We start from the raw sequence: 16,363 nt of genomic DNA on the forward strand, positions 1-16,363 counted from the left end.
AATATCCTTGTGACATCACAATGCCAGTAGGGGGCTCACCTGATTGGAGGACAGTCCCTTTGATGTGTCTGTCCCGCCCACCTGATTGGCTCCCTGCGGCCATATCAGAACGAGCCCAGGGAAAGCCTGTGATGTTAATTGCAGCCAGTGGGATTAAACGCAGCTATTTTATGTAAATCTGCCTCCAAATGTTTGCACCTCTATCAAAGCCACCGAGCTGCAGTTTCAGTAGCCAAAGAAGGAAATGGCCCAGGTCAGTAAGAGAGCCATAACCGGTAGGCGCTCCGCATTCCCTTTGCTTATTCCAGTAGCACCATTTACCCATCCAAAGATGTGTCTTACTACTCCTGCAAAGAGCAGGATGGTTTGGATCAAATCCTTGTGGGTAGGGGTATACCATGAGAACGTTAATAGCCATGGATCCATCACCCCAAACTTTGGTCTCCAGTGACCGGATCTTATAAGTTCACCTATTTGCATATCAAGGTTGTTCAGATCAGTGGGACTTTGATGTAAAATGAGCTGCATCTGTGGCATGAGGAAAAATGGTTATTTACTGCCAAGAATCCATTTTAAACATGCTGTCCATTTATCAAAGGAGACCAAATCAGGAAAACTTTATGTCCAATTTTTGAGAGCCTTTTAATGATGTATTAACGGGAATCCTCACATATTTTCAAGGTTCATATGCTCAAGGTTGATTCAGCCTTCCATCCTTTCTAAGGTAGGTAAAATGAGGACCCGGATTGTGGGGGCAATAAGCTGACTTTGTATAAATACACAAAAGTATGAAGGCTATTGCTTAACGCATTGTAAGCCACCCTGAGTCTCAAGAGCGGCATATAAATCATTTTTTAAAAAAAATTAAATGTGTAAGAGTGAGGGTTTTGGGTCCCTTTGGTGCTAAAACCCTAATGAAATTAAAACAAACTGCAACAGTGAAAGATTCTTCTCTTTCCATAATACAAAAACAACTCCCTCTTCCAAAGAACTGTAATTATAAATAAAAACTAATTAAAACTTGGTTTTAAAAACAAAGTACAAATATATGGAGAGAGAAAGAGGCTCCAATTTTGAAAGAAAAACTAAGTGTCAATTAATCTCTGAAAATTTATGGTTGAGTGATATGTTCCAGCTAAGCAGAGTTTTGCAGCTTTATGGATGTGGATATTGGATAGGATAGGCCCTACATCTCAGCACTTTTTAGTTTTTATGGGGGACTTAGTCAGGATTAAAATTACTTCCTCCAACATTCTTTGTTGCTTTATACTCTGAAACAGATTGGGCAACAACTAAGATATATGTGCTCGCCACAACTGGAATAAATAATTGCTGTAAGTTGAATAATTTAGAAGTGTGCTCTGAACTTCAAGTCTGTATGACAAGCAACAGGGCAAGAAAATTGACAGAGCCTTGGGATCAAAGAGATATAACAATACCTTTTTAATTATTTCAACAAGTAGCATATAAACATGCTCTTACTGCATATAATTTAATTTATGTTGTAAAAAGTAAGGAATCCAACATAAATCCGAAGTCAAGGATGGAAAGTTGTGGAGCTGGTACTGCTATCTGAAATCCAAGCTGTTTAGACAGAGAAATTTCAGTCAGCTAACTCAGATAAAGGATACGGACAGTCTTACAGATCTTAATAGATGACTTTAATGGCCTGGAGGATATAATGTTATGGTAATTTCAGTCCTTTTCAGAGAAAATTGAATCAGTAGGAACTCTCTTTTGAGGTATCTCCTAGTCTCATTTCATATGCTTTTAACAACTATATAAGGCACAGAAGAAGAACATTTTATGTCTTAACTGTTATAAACAAGATGCATTAAGGAAACAAACAGACTTGGGGGAAAGAGTGATATTTCTTCTCCACTTTTGGTCCTTAGCAGCTGGTGTTCAAGGTTGTCTGCCTGTGAATCCAAGGGCTAGAAAACAGACATCAATACTTCCTTTGCAGTTGTCCAGTTCCTTTTTAAAACTCTCCTAATTGGCCATCACCACATCTGATGACAGCAAATTCCACGGGGCCATCTATGCTTTGCGTAATCCCAGGGAGGCTGTGGGCTTTCTGAACAGATGTCCAGAAGCAAATTGGGGATGGATGAGAGCAAACAAGTTGCAGTTTCATCCAAGTAAAATGGCGATGCCCGGGTGTGAAAATGGAGTAATCAGAATGGGGTGCCTTTGAAGATGATTCAGAAACTTCAGCTAGTGCTAAGTGTGGTTGCCCAAATGTTTATGGATGCTAAGCATCAAAACATGCCACTTTGGTATTATATCAATTGTACAACCTACAAATTTGCTTCCATGCCTATTTCACAGCAAGTTTTTTTTTGTCTTTTTAATGGTATCACAATTTAAAATCTCATAATTGCTCACACACATTTAAGCTTTCCTGGGACTAAATCAGTAGGTACATTCAAGCTGGTGGGTTGTGAAAGAAGGATTTATTAGAGATGGGCCACTTTTTGGAACTTCCTCCTGAGAATTATGTCTAGACTTTGCTGTTAGTGCTGCAGTTTCAGAAATGCCTCTGGCAATATTTGATTGGATGATACTTTAATTTACCTTTTAGTTTCAGAATGTTTTTAACTCTTAGGCTTATGTAAATAATGGTATCTTTTATGTGGTTCTCTAAGTTGTCAGAAGTTTAACTTGTCTGGTTTTTCCATTGGACTTATGTATTACCGTATATCTTGATATTCCTTATTGCTCATTGCTGAGTCATTTTGCAAAAACTCAAACAATGGCATAAAGGACCTTTTCTGTAAAACTGATCATCCCAGAAAGAAAGAACTGAGCTTTTGTATATCATTTTTAAAGAGTTCCCACCGAAAGAAGATTGAGCTATAAAGGATAGGAGATCAAGGGTCCCGGGCATATATTTACTGGAAAAATCCTGTTCTCGGTGGAATTTAGCTTCAGAATGAATTTAGATGGGAGAATTAGCAAGGTTACAATCCTAAACAGGTCTCCTCTCTGGAATGAAGCGGACTTCGTGCCAGAATGCTGGCCGCATAATAAGAGCGACCGATGGCCTTTAGGATAATCATTTTCGAAGATGCTGAGAAGGCCGACCTATTGCATGGCGTTTGAACTGGGAGTCGCTTCTGTTTTGGTCCGACGCTGCTCCCGTTTAACGAGATCTTTATTGTTCTTCCAGAAGCCCAAGCAAACCATTTCCTGTCCATTGTCACCTCTCGCTCCCCCCCCCTGCCCGGCCTCATCCTCCTTCTGGTCAGAGGTTCCCACCGCAAGGTAATAAAGTCGCCCCTACTAAGAACCGAAACGGCGGCGGCGGCGACCCGACAGTTCCCTCGGATTCCTCTTTTGGGACTGCTGCGGCTGAAACTAAGCCTCGGCTTCGGAGGACCCCCCCCCAATCGTCCTCCGGAGTTGACTTTTATTTTTGAGAAAGAACCCCTAGGGTTGCTTTTGTGGTTCGAAACCCGAGTTCGCGCGACACGCAAATAAATCAGCCCTGCCTTGTTCCCACGTTCAACTTTTAGCCCCGCTTGTAGGAGTTAAAAGATGAGCGTGAAAACAGTTCGTGTTTCACATCACTGGCTCGAATAAATCACAGCCTGCCTTAGGACGTCGTTTCAGAGCAGTTGCGTGTTTGTAGCTATTGTTGTAAATATCATATAGGTGCACGTCACGATGTTTACCAAGGGAAGAGCTAAGGAGTTTCTTATCTAGCCTATGCCGGCGAACAACAGAAGTCTAGACGGGTCTATTCTGACGTAAGCTCTGTTGATTTCAGAGGGACCTATTCCTAAAGAAGATAGGTAAATGATTCCCACTTAAAATTTATCTTCAAAAAGACTTCGCGATTGTCTGGTAGGGGCCACTGTAAGCTGTACTTCACGCTCGATAAGCGCTTCTGCATTTCTCTTACAATGCCTAAAAGATCGCACGCTCTCAATCTTCCCAACTGGGACCGCTCTCATTTTTTCTAGCAAAGGAAAATCAGAGTTAGTGACTGCTAGGAAAAATATGAACCTGTTTAAAATTTAAATTCCCGGGGAAAGGAGGGGGGGGTTCACACTGTAACAGCCCTAGGCATGGTTAACCATCTCCCTCCTTCCGGTGTTTCCCCCACCCTACCCCCACCAATCACAGTCTTTTCCCAAGAATTCTTTTCACGTAGGATGAAAGAGTGGGAGGTGGGTGTTTCCTCAACAGTTTTGAGGAGGAGAGACTTAACAATCTTCTTAAATAACCCCCCAACAGACTGGTTCCTCATTGTCTTAGCTCAAAGTTCCGCTGAATTCCGTGGCGAATCTCTGCCAACACCTTAAGCCAAACCACGTTTTCATTCAGCAGCCTGTTTTGCGAATCCAGCCCGAACGGTTTCTAAAACATAGCTTTGGGCGGTGTAAGAATCCAGACACGGGATCTCTGAAGAAGCACATGACAGCCCCGACGGCTTTAGCCACTTAATCCGGATTCCTTTGGTTGTGTTCATGCCACATGAGTGGCTAATTTAGCCATGACTGAAATCCAGGTTTTAGTAGTGCCTTTACCACAGTAAATGGGTGCACGCTGTCTCCAGGCTCAGATGGGCTCGACTAGTTTGGGTGGGGGTGCAAAGGTCACCCACGCGTCCTGGGGACAAGGCAGCTCCTCGGAAGAAAGTAATTTGCTTGTCACTGAGGTTCCATCAGCGTTCAAACACAACTTCCATAATCCACCAGTGCTGCGGATCTCTAGCGGGCTGGGAATGAGGATCCAAAGCTTCTAAAGGGCGCCGCCAGGTTGGGAAAGCTGCTCTCTAGAATCACTGGGATTTTCATCCAAAAACTTCTCGTCCAAAAGGCGACGGTTTTGAGAAAGTGGGAGGTAGACGAAAAAAGGAGGGACCCCTAACTGGCATAAATGTCCCCATTTGCCGGTCCCTGTCCCATCTTTCCTAAACTTCAAGGGAGCACGGCCAACACGGGCGTGCTAGTTTGGAGGGCGCCAGGTTGCCGAACTACGGCTCTGTCCCCACTTGCATCTAGCTCGGCCTTAAGGCCCGGAAACCGCTGCGGTGGGTGAAGGGTCGGCGCTGTCAGCCTTTTCTTCTCCTGGGTCCCTTATCGATTCTCAGTCGCCTGAGAGATGCTATGCCTGAAGCCTCCTTGCTCTGAACCAAAATGAAAAACATCAATAATTGCCTCCGCACTATTTTACCCTTGTCGAAGCCTCTTTCCGTCGAATGGTTTCCGAATGAAGTCTTTCATTCAGAGGCTTATTTGATGGAAAGAGTTAAAACACGCTTGTCGTCTCTTCCTCCACGGCGGGGTCGTTCTCTATCCGCAATTTCTTTCCCTTTTTTTGGAAGAAAAGCTCCTTTCCAGTCCTCTGGTAGTTCTCCGGTGCTCCAGGATTTTTGAAAGATGTGGTCCAGTGGTTCTGAGATGACATCTGCCAGCTCCTTTAGAACTCTGGGATGTAATCCGTCAGGTCCCGGTGATTTATATTAATCAAGATCAGACAGGTCTTCTCTTACCTTTTTTATTTTTTTCTTACTTTAACTTTTATTTCTAGTCTATATGTTTTCGGTAGGTTGGACTTCTCCAAGAGGCCAGGACACGGATCAGGCCTCCAGAGGGACTCGGGGAGATCGTAGGGCAGACATCCAGCTCCCCACACCCAAAATACACTACTGGACACCCAATTCAGCACTCATTGTGAGTGGGTCCTTCCTCAAGGTCTTCTCACTGGGATCAAATACACCGAGTTTAAAGTTCGGAGTGTGTGCTGGGGGGGGGGCGGAGGGGAGAATAAATATATTTATTTATTTATATATAAATACTATAGAAGGTCAATTTCTCAGCAGAGCAATACTTAGCACTGCTAACCATTGGAACTTGCACGTAAGGACTCCGATTCCGCCTAGGCTGACTCTTGAAAGTCGAGCGCTGAAATGCAACGGGTGCCTTTCTTCTGAATAAAGAAGATCCGGCAGTAAAATCCCTGCCGGGCGCAGATTCTTCCCGCTGTCGCCTCTGACGTCCATCTTTGCTACCGCAGTCTTAACTGCTCTAAGAAAGTAGGAACGAGCCTAGTATCTCCATTTAATTTAGATTTCCAGGGGATTAGCATCGCGGATCTCCAGATCCTCTTTAATTTAAGCGGGTGAAATCGCGATTGCTAAAAAAGGTGGAAAGTGAATGGGAATAAACTGAGGTTTAGTCCCAGGAGAACTACCCGAGCTGGTTGAAACTGAAATAAATCGTCGCATTAATCTTCTATGAAATGGACTCAGGACTCCGTGAGCTTTAACTAGCTTCTTCAGTTTGGGAGGTCCAGCTACAGCTTACTGTCATTCCCCATCCATCACCAGTACACCTGCGCGCAGATGCACCCTTGAAGGACATCAGATTTGGAGAAGGTGGTTTAAACCTTTAGCTCAGTGTTTCTTAATCTTAGCAACTTTAAGATGTGTGGTGTGGATGCTGGTTGGGGAATTCTGGAAGTTGAAGTCCAGACATTTTAAAAGTTGCCAAGGTTGAGAAATACTAATTTAGCTCTTTCTAGAACTAGGTTTAAAGTTTTCCCCTCCTCCTCCTCCAGCAGTAAGTTCAGTATAGCCCATTGGTATTGCTTCCCCCTCTTTTTTTTTTTTTTTCTGGCCGCACCGCTCACTACGATTGTGGTGCTGTTTTATATTTTACATGGTAATTTCTCTACCTGAACCTACGAGAATTGTTTTGATTGCGATGGACGGAAATAAGTTTAACAGTCCAATAAACAAATAATACCGAACAAACATAGCTGGAAATGTAAATCAAATAGGTGGGAACGCGCCATTGAATAGAATAACAGAGTTGGAAGGGACCTTAGAGGTCTTCTAGTCCAACCTCCTGCTTAGGCAGGAAACCCTACACCACTTCAGACAAATGGTTATCTAATCTCTTCTTTAAAAAGTCCAGTGTTGGAGCATTTACAACTTCTGGAGGCAAGTTGTTCCACTGATTAATTGTTCTAACTGTCAGGAAATTTCTCCTTAGTTCTAAGTTGCTTCTCTCTTTCTTCTCTATTGGGTAGATATGATCCTCGCTCATCCTAGAACGGACCGAAAATTATACCAGCATCAGCTCTGCTAATCTATTGCCTCTATTGCCTTTCTTGGCAGGCGGTGTCCGGCTCTTAGTTTCTCTTCCACCAACAATGAAGAAAGCCGAACAGGTGTGAGACACCTTGAGAGTCTCCTTAGATGGTTCTGAATAATGGAGGGAGAAAGACGACGACTTAAAAAGAGCCCTGAAGAAATTGTTCGGTCTCACTCGTGGATTGGAGACAATCCGCAAACCACTTCATGGAGACGCTGCAATAACCACCACCACAAGGAAGTTTGCGCCTACAAAACCGGATCCATCTCGCCCTAACAGTCAGTCAGATAAACGTTTCTGTTTATTGCAATTGAATCGTCTTCCTGGTTTGCATAGAAATGCAGCTTCCCGCAGGAGTCATTCGCCGGGGCCGTAAACAGTCCCATCAATCTGGAAGGTGTCATTGGCGGGTCTTAACAGCATTATTTATTAACCCTTTTGATTTATTTATCTCACCAGAAGTGACTCTGAGCGCCTGGCTCTATGCATAAATGGATGGATGGATGGATGGATGGATGGATGGATGGATGGATGGATGGATGAATGAATGAATGAATGAATGAATAAATAAATAAATAAATAAATGGGGGGAAATGGCGGTAGATTACCCTCCCCTTGCAATTAAATTGCCATCTTTTGAATCGGAGTTTTCCCCAGTTGCCAAATTTACTAAATGGTTGTTCTAGGGTTTGAGGGCAAGGAAAAGACTAAACGCCAGGACAAACTTAATAGAAATGTTGCCAATGGTTACAACCGGACATATTTCATATGACACATAAGATGAACATCTCATGATTATTATACTTTTCCAGCACACTAGCAAGATACGTAATCCGTACTATCGTACTATCCGGATATGTAATTCCTCAGCAAGGCTGACTGGGGAATTCGAGGAGTTGAAGTTCACACGTCTTATAGTTGCCAAGACTGGCCTGGAATGAATATTGAAGGTTTCCATAGCGTTGGCAAGAAAAACCAAAACACCATTCGATCCAGCACGGCTTTGGCTTCCCAATATTTGCCTCTCCCTGCCCTACGCCGATTAATATTCAGCGGCAGACCAGAGACCCAAACTTTCCTTCCCTTCTGCCCCTCGTCGTAGAATACAGCGCTCGCTTTGTTAAATGGCACCGCCAAGAGCTTCCCTCCATAGCCCTCAGCGCAGCGGAGTCCGCGCCTGCGCGTTTGGGTGCAGCCTGATTGAAGGGAATGAGAATTGCAGAAGCTACGTGGGAAGAGAAGTGGAAAAAGTCCCGTCTCTTCTTCATCCCCCCCCCCAGCCACATCAGTTTTTAGCAGGAGATTCCCTGCACTTTTCTAGGCCTTTTCCGGGCGATTTTAAATATACTCCGATCCTCAGGAAAAGACAAGCAAAGCCCCCGCGCTTCTCTCCATCTTTTAGCGGGAGCTACTGTGCATGGCAGTTTTTAGCCAAAACGTTCCTTCAAGCCAGAGCTATAAAACTTTCGGACTTAGAGCAAAGCTCCTTTGAGGGACCAGGGATCCGGGTTTTTTTTTTTTTTTTCACCTTCCAGGGCAGGGTTTACCCAAGGTGCTAATAAACCCTCATGGGGATTGTTTGATTTTGTCTTAGCTCTATTCTACTTTATTCACTAAGCAGATTCTGGCTTCTCTTGGTGGGTGGTTGTATCTGCATAGGACCCCTGCTCCAAAAAAAAAAGAAAAAAAAAGGTGAATTAATGTTATGTTTTCTGTCCTGATATTTCGGGAAGCTTTTTGCAAAGAATCTCTGCATCCCAAGAGGGACTGCATCCACCAAGCATCCACTAAGCTTGTTTGATCTTCAAGGTAGTAGGAGGATTTGCTAGGATTCCTCAACCCCAAATAATACAGACAAGGATGAATAAAAATAGGTCAGATGATTTTTTTAAAAAAAGATACTTTTTAGAAAGATAGCTTTTAAGAAGAGACTGGGCAGCCACGTCTGAAATGCTATAGGGCCATGATGGCGAACCTATGGCATGCATGCCACAGGTGGCACACGGAGCCATATCGGTGGGCACGCAAGCATTGCCCTAGCTCAGCCTTCCAGGCCCACTGGAAGTTGGGAAACTGGAGGCTGTTTCCGGCCTCCAGAGGGCCTCGGGGGGGGGGGAGGCCCTTCTTTCACTCTCCCCAGGCTCCAGAGGCTTTCTAGGAGCCTGGGGAGGGCAAAAACTGCCTTCCCTTCCCCTCCTGGAGGCCCTCCAGAGGCCAGAAATGGCCCTGCTGGGAGTTGCGTGTACATGTGCAGGGGAAACATTGAGTTATGTGTGTGTGCATGCCTGCATGTGACGCCCCCATGCTCCCCACACTTTTGGCATGTGATGGCAAAAAGGTTAGCCATCACTGCTATAGGGTATCCTGCTTGAGCAGGGTATTGGACTAGAAGAACTCCAAGGTTTCTTCCACCTCTGTTATTCTCAGACTTGTTTGACGTTACTAATCTTCCCATGGATAAAATATTACTAAAAGACATTTTTATTTATTTATTTTATTCAATTTGTATACTGCCCTTCTCCTAGTGGACTCAGGGCGGTGCACAGCCAGAACTAAAACACATACCAATACAAAATTTAAAATTTTTAAAAGAATTATATAACTTTGGCCCAAAATTTAAAACAGTCAAACTAAAACCCATTGACAATTTAAAAGGCTAAAAAGGGGGGGGGGGGTTTCACGCCAGCCTTGCTTGATGGAAAAGAAAAGTTTTTAGGGCACAGCAAAAGACCCGGAGATCCGATATCCTTCGTATCTCCGGGGGCAAATCGTTCCAGAGGGCAGGAGCTGCCACAGAGAAGGCCCTCCCCCTGGGGGTCACCAGCCAACATTGCCTGGCTGACGGCACCCTGAGGAGTCCCTCTCTGTGGGAGCGTACTGGTCGGTGGGAGACTATCAGCGGCAGAAGGCGGTCCCGCAAATACCCAATACCAATCCATGAATATGTAAGGGTTATGTGTGTAGGCCAATAGGCACAGCTTTCTTTGGAATAAGTGAAAGGTTTTTTTTTTTTCTGTAATGACAAGAATAATGCCCAAAAAATAATTGCAGTAAGTATTAGGGATGAAAAGAAGAGAAGTTGGAAAAAAATTGGGAAAAGCATCATGACTCAGACTTTTAAAGTGGTTGTCAAGGTGATGTATGAATGAGAAACCATCTTGCATATTATTATGTAGAAATGCATATTGTATGTTAAAACTTGGAGGTGTCCTGGACAGGAACTTAAAAACTGCTGCCCTGTTACAGTTAATGATGGAAACCTCAACCATGATCCATGCAGTTTAATTTGCCAGTAAATATAATTACATTTATTTATTAACCTGTATGCCTGTATGGATAGATATCTATTATCAATCAATCAATCACTCAACCAATCAATCATTTATTTATCATCCTTGTCTCTCTCCAAGGGACTGATTAAAAATATCATGTCATTCTTCCTTAGTATTATTCCATTGTATTGGTAGTTTTTGCAGAATTAAGTTACAAATTGAAGACCAATACAAGGCAGCAAAAGTGAAATTTGATGCAGAAAGGATCCTGAAGTACATATACTCCAATAGGACTGCTTTGTCAAATGAATGATCCAAAATGATAGGAATGTTTTTCATGAAATGAGATTTATTTATTGCATGTTATCTTTTTCAAAACCTATTTTGAAAAGTGCTGATGCATTAAGATACCTAGTTTATTGAATTTTCTAAATGTTTAAAACCAGGTTGAAAAAAAAAACAATATTTTCAAGCATAAAAGATTTGTGACTGAAATTTGTTGGATTTTAAGAGGACATTTTGAAATGGAAAACCTGGAGTTGGTTTGTTTTGATTCTATGGAACTTTGCGGTTTACGCGTATTTGTTTTTCCATTCTGTGAAATGTTGTGATTTTCACTTTTTAAGCAATATAACTTCAGTCTACTGTGTCTTAAGCAGCTGAATTAACTCTATATACAACCTAGATCAATCTTTTTCAATTGGGGTTCTGTGTAACCCTGGGGATTTGTGGGAGGTCATTAGGGGTTCCACAAGAGAGCATTATTGAGAAAAGAATTGTTTTTGATAGATTAACAGAGTTGGAAGGGACCTTGTTAGTCTTCTAGTCCAACCCCCACCCGCCCAAGCAGGAGACCCTACACCATTTCTGAAAAATGGCAGTCCAGTCTCTTCTTGAACTTTGCACACTATGCAATGATAGTGCTTGTGAGCTGTACATATAATAATTGTTTATTCATTTATCAAATTTGCATAGCTGCCCATTTTACAGAAAATAGCTTTGGGTGACATACAACAATTACCTGGGACCTGAATTTTATTTCCTCCTATTAAAAAAGGTTGAGAAAGGCTAATCTAAGTTGAACACATGGATGGGTTGATAAATACATATGCAGCAGATTACTGTATTTTGTGCTTGGCAAAACAGCAAGCTTCTTCAAGTACTTGAAACAGTTTAGTTTAGTTTATTAAACTTCTATACTGCCCTTCTCCCGAAGGACTCAGAGCGGTGTACAGCCATGTTAAAACACACATAAACTCACAAAATTTAAAAACAATTTAAAATGAATATATAAAATTTGACCCATAAAATTAAAAATTGACAAACAACCCAATTTAAAATTCATATTCTAAGCCAGCCCGGCCTGTTGAAACAAAAGGGCCTTAAGGGCATGGCGAAAGGTACGAAGGTCGGGGATCATATGAACCTCCAGGGGCAGGTCATTCCAGAGGGCAGGTGCCCCCACAGAGAAGACTCTCCCCCTGGGTGTCACCAGTCGGCATTGTTTGGCCGATGGCACCCTGAGGAGTCCCTTTCTGTGGGAGCGTATTGGCCAGTGGGAGGCTACCGGTGGCAGAAGGCGATTTCATACATACCCAGGTCCTAAACCATGGAACGCTTTAAAGGTGGTAACCAGCACCTTGAATTGCACCCGGAAGATCACCGGGAGCCAGTGCAGCTCGCGCAGGAGAGGTGTTACATGGTGCACTGTGTCGCACCCATAATTACCCACACGGCTGCATTCTGGACCAGTTGGAGCCTCTGGATGCTCTTCAAGGGGAGCCCCATGTAGAGAGCATTACAGTAGTCCAGACATGACGTGACAAGGGTGTGAGTGACCGTGTGTAAGGCGTCCTGGTCCAGAAAGGGATGCAACTGGTAAATCAGGCGAACCTGATAGAAAGCTCTCCTGGCCACAGCTGTCATGTGGTCTTCTAAAGACAGCCGTGCATCCAGGAGAACACCCAAGTTGCGAGCCCTCTCTGAGGGGGTCAGGATCTCGCCCCCAATAATCAGCGATGGAGCTAGCTGGCTATATCGGGACGCCGGTAACCACAGCCACTCGATCTTGGAAGGGTAACATTAAATCTTACTGAAGCTGGTTGAATGGCCTAGGTTCAAAATCCAGCTCCTTCTTTTTAGTTTTCTGATGGCTCTTGGTGATTTTCCTTAGTCCCACCCCTGTTCATCAAATCAGCTGGAACATAACTTTTTTTTTTGCAAAGTTTATTTAATTTCTGAGAGAGAGTTTTAAAACACCTGGGCTTTCTATTTTTGATACTTTTCCCCAAGGCTTTGGGTCACCAGTGCTTTGCAAAACATTTGAAAGAGGAGAGAGAGAAGGGGTGGGGGGTGCGGTGATTAAGGAGAATCTCTGAATCTTCACCTTTTGGCTGTCTCAAGTACTTGTCTGCTTTAAAGCTTAATACAATGCAATTAATGAACAACTATCCTCTACCCTTCCTGCCTTGTCTCGTGACAAATGTGCTGGTAGAATGGCACATCCAAAAAAGATTAAATATCTGATCATTCATATCACTACAGCAGCGAGAATTGTACTTGCACCAACTTTGGAAAATGTCCACTATACCGACAGATTGTGTAATAATCCAGAAAATTTTTGAGTGTGCAGAAATGGACAAACTTACTATAGAATTAAATAATAAGGAAGACTCAGAATATTACTCAACTTGGGAAAACTGGTATCAATGGATAGAAAATAAAAATAGGAAATATATAGATCAAAACAAGACATAAATTGTGTTTACACATACTTGATCAAGTAGGAAAATCTGGGAATATATGAATAGAGTTAAGATTTGTGTACTGTCAGAACGATGTTGAATTGTACAATTATTACAGACGTATTTTTGTTACAGATGTATTTGTATTTTAATATTTTAAACTTTAATAAAAGTTCTTTGAAAAGAAAAAAGAGGCAAAATACACATGAAATTATCTGAAAAATTGTTAGCCTCCATTGCAAATGTCTACAAATGTTCATAAGTAGAGACATGGCCAAACATCTGTCAAAATCTAGAGAAGCTAATGATGCTGTTATCTTTTTTTAATATTTGCAATTATTGTTACTCCTGGAACAGAAACAATAATATATAGGAATATGTAAGTATTCTGAAGTATTTATTACTTTTTAACAACCTCCAATAACATTAAATATGTTGCTATCTTATTTTTTCAACTAAAATGCACACTGTAACTGAAAAGTAACTACAGATACTTTGTTACATTTTTTTGTTTCTATTCTTTTAGAAGCCACATATGTGCAGAATGATTATTATTTTTAGATCATACTATACATTTTGTAACAGAATAGACCAATATAAACTATTGCTCTATGGCATCAGAATGTTTTCAGACATATCAAGATGTTAGAATACTTCTCCCTCTCTAAATACTAATACTACATACTAAAATATTTTTTAAAAAACCCAAACAAATTAAGTCACTAAATTATTTTAGTGGTGCACTAAAATAATTATATAAAGAGATTGAAGGAAAAGTGGATAACAATAAAACTTGGCAATGGTTTAACAATTGAATACTACAAAAAGAAACTGAAGGCTTGATTTTGGCTACTCAAAAACTATTTGAATTATTACAATCAAGACCAGAATTGAAAAATAAATGATTCAGAGGGAAGTTTGTGCAAAGAAGCAGAAGAAACAATAGATCATATATACTCATTACATGCAAGAAGATCGCATAAACTAATTATAAACAACAGAACAGTCACCAAAATGATTCACTAGAATTTCTGTAAGAAATTGTATGTGCCAGTAATGAAAAATTGGTGGAATATACAGTTGAAAAAGTAATTGAAATGAGCAACATGCTGTAGGCTTTCAAAAGGCAAACTGATAAAGTTTGGATAACATACCAATAACTGATACACCAGATCTAATAGTAGAATAGAAAAATTGGAGAAGATCACAAAGTATCAAGAACTGAAAATTGAAGTTAAAAAGTTTATGGCATAAGTTGTGGTGGTCCCAGTGGTTATTGGTGCAGTGGCTGTCATATCAAAAAATATTGGATGGTGTTTAGAAAACATGCATAAGGACAAAATTTCCATCTGTGAATTACAAAAGGCCATATTGTTTAGATCTGCACATATCTAAGGCCAATACATTATGAAATTCTAGGTTCTTGGGAGGATCTTGAAGTGTGAAGGCCAACACCAGCTAAAGAACTGGCAGCTGTGATTTCAGGTTGTTGTGTATATAATAGTAATCATAATAGGTAACAGAATCAATAGCTAAATAGCTCATAAAGATCAGCGTAAGTGGCACAAAGAAGTACATTGGCTTGCCATTATCAGGGCTAAGATTTACACACTGTATTAAGCCAGAGCATGATTTGTTGGTGTGTGAGTCCAGCCATTGTTGTTTTGTTAACTACAATTGACAGTTTAGCATTATGCATGAATCTTGACTATCACCACTTAGCAAGCTGTGGATAAAGCTTGGTTAAAATGACATCTAAAACCAGGTATTAGGAATTTTAGCTACATCATTGTTGTTGAATACACCTTGAGATCCTTAAAAGTTTCTACCTTCCATGAGCACTGTATATCCTAAGGTTCCAGGAGAGAAGTGGAAATTCTAGCAGTGACTACCATTTATTGTTTAAACTTGCCTGAATTTTTTTGAGGGGGGTGGTGTTCCTTCGAATTGGTATTGATTCCTGGAAACTGCATCAACTAGCTCCTTTCAGGGAGCAAGGTTTCAGAAATGGTTTGCCCTTGCCTTTTTCTCAGAGCTGAGAGTGACTGGCCCAGATCATCCAACTGGCTTTGTACCTAAGGTGGGATTTGAATTCACATTCTCCAGGTTTGTAGCCTGCTACCCTAACCACTACACCAAATTGGCTCTCTCAGTGTATCTCACTGGTACAGCATACCAAAATAAAAATGCAATGAACCTACTACAAAATATAAAAAAAATAAAATAAGCTAAGAATTGTAATATATTTTGCTTCTCCTATACGTCTGTGTTGTTTGCTATCTGTTCCTGTCTTGGTTAAGTAAGGTTTGGATAATCCAAGTGTCTATGGAGATTCTCAATCATCCAGGCCATGGTTCAGAAGAAGCTTCTTGAATGAGAAGCAAAACATTTTTTTGGGGGGGGGGAACCAAAAAAGGCCAGTTGTCTTTTGGAAAAGCATCTTTGGATAATCCAAGGCACATGGTTTTCCCATGTGCAATGAACGAAACAATACAAATTCTTTGCTACTTTATCATTTTGCCTGTCCAAAGCATTGTCATCTTGCCCGCTATAGAGATATCACATAGCTTCAGATAGCCATTCTCATCCTAGTCACCACAAGATTCTATTACTGCAAGGCTGTCCTTGGAAACGACTCACAAACTTCAATTAATTAGAATGCAGCAGTGTTGGCAATGATAGTCATGCCTCACTATGCCAATATGACACCCTTACTTCATGAGCTGTACTGATTGGCACTATGTTTCTGGATGCAACTGAAGGTGCTGGTCATCTTACATAAAGCTACATGGCATTAGGCCAAGTATCTGAGGGACTACCTATCTCTCATGCCCTACTGGTATGTGCTGGCAGAGTTGGTATGTTCAGGGTTCCTTTATCAAATAGGAGCATGCATCAAGAGTCAGGTAGCATCCGCCCTTTGGCATAAGATTCTCCCTGAAATCCACATGACTGCCATCCTGATGTTTTTCTGTATGGTTTTGAAGATCTGGCCAGCCTTTGGATTGAGAAGTATGGGGCACCTTGTTGGATATGTTTTCTCTGTGATTTTGTATAAAGCAGTCAGATCCTATTGTGTTTCATTTTCTATTGTATCTTTAAGGTTCATTATATGGCCAGCCACCCAAGTCAGTTTGCAGTGCAGCAGTGTCCAAACTGAATTAAATAAATAGGTCTGGCAGCAGGATTAAGTGTCTGGATTTGCACTGAAAGCTACAGCATGCATGCATGCACCCTA

At 41.6% G+C, this 16,363-nt stretch overlaps 1 long non-coding RNA gene across 1 annotated transcript; it reads left to right on the forward strand.

Moving 5' to 3' along the window:
* The first annotated feature begins 89 nt into the window (after nucleotides 1-89).
* LOC148116853 (uncharacterized) lies at nucleotides 90-7,419 on the forward strand. The gene is made up of 2 exons (XR_015731440.1): nucleotides 90-253; nucleotides 7,133-7,419. It is a non-coding gene; the product is annotated as an uncharacterized LOC148116853 (long non-coding RNA).
* Nucleotides 7,420-16,363: the final 8,944 nt, after the last annotated feature.

This window comes from Pantherophis guttatus, chromosome 1, assembly GCF_059756535.1.
Source record: "Pantherophis guttatus breed Tessera chromosome 1, ASM5975653v1, whole genome shotgun sequence".
Classification (NCBI taxonomy): Eukaryota; Metazoa; Chordata; class Lepidosauria; order Squamata; family Colubridae; genus Pantherophis; species Pantherophis guttatus.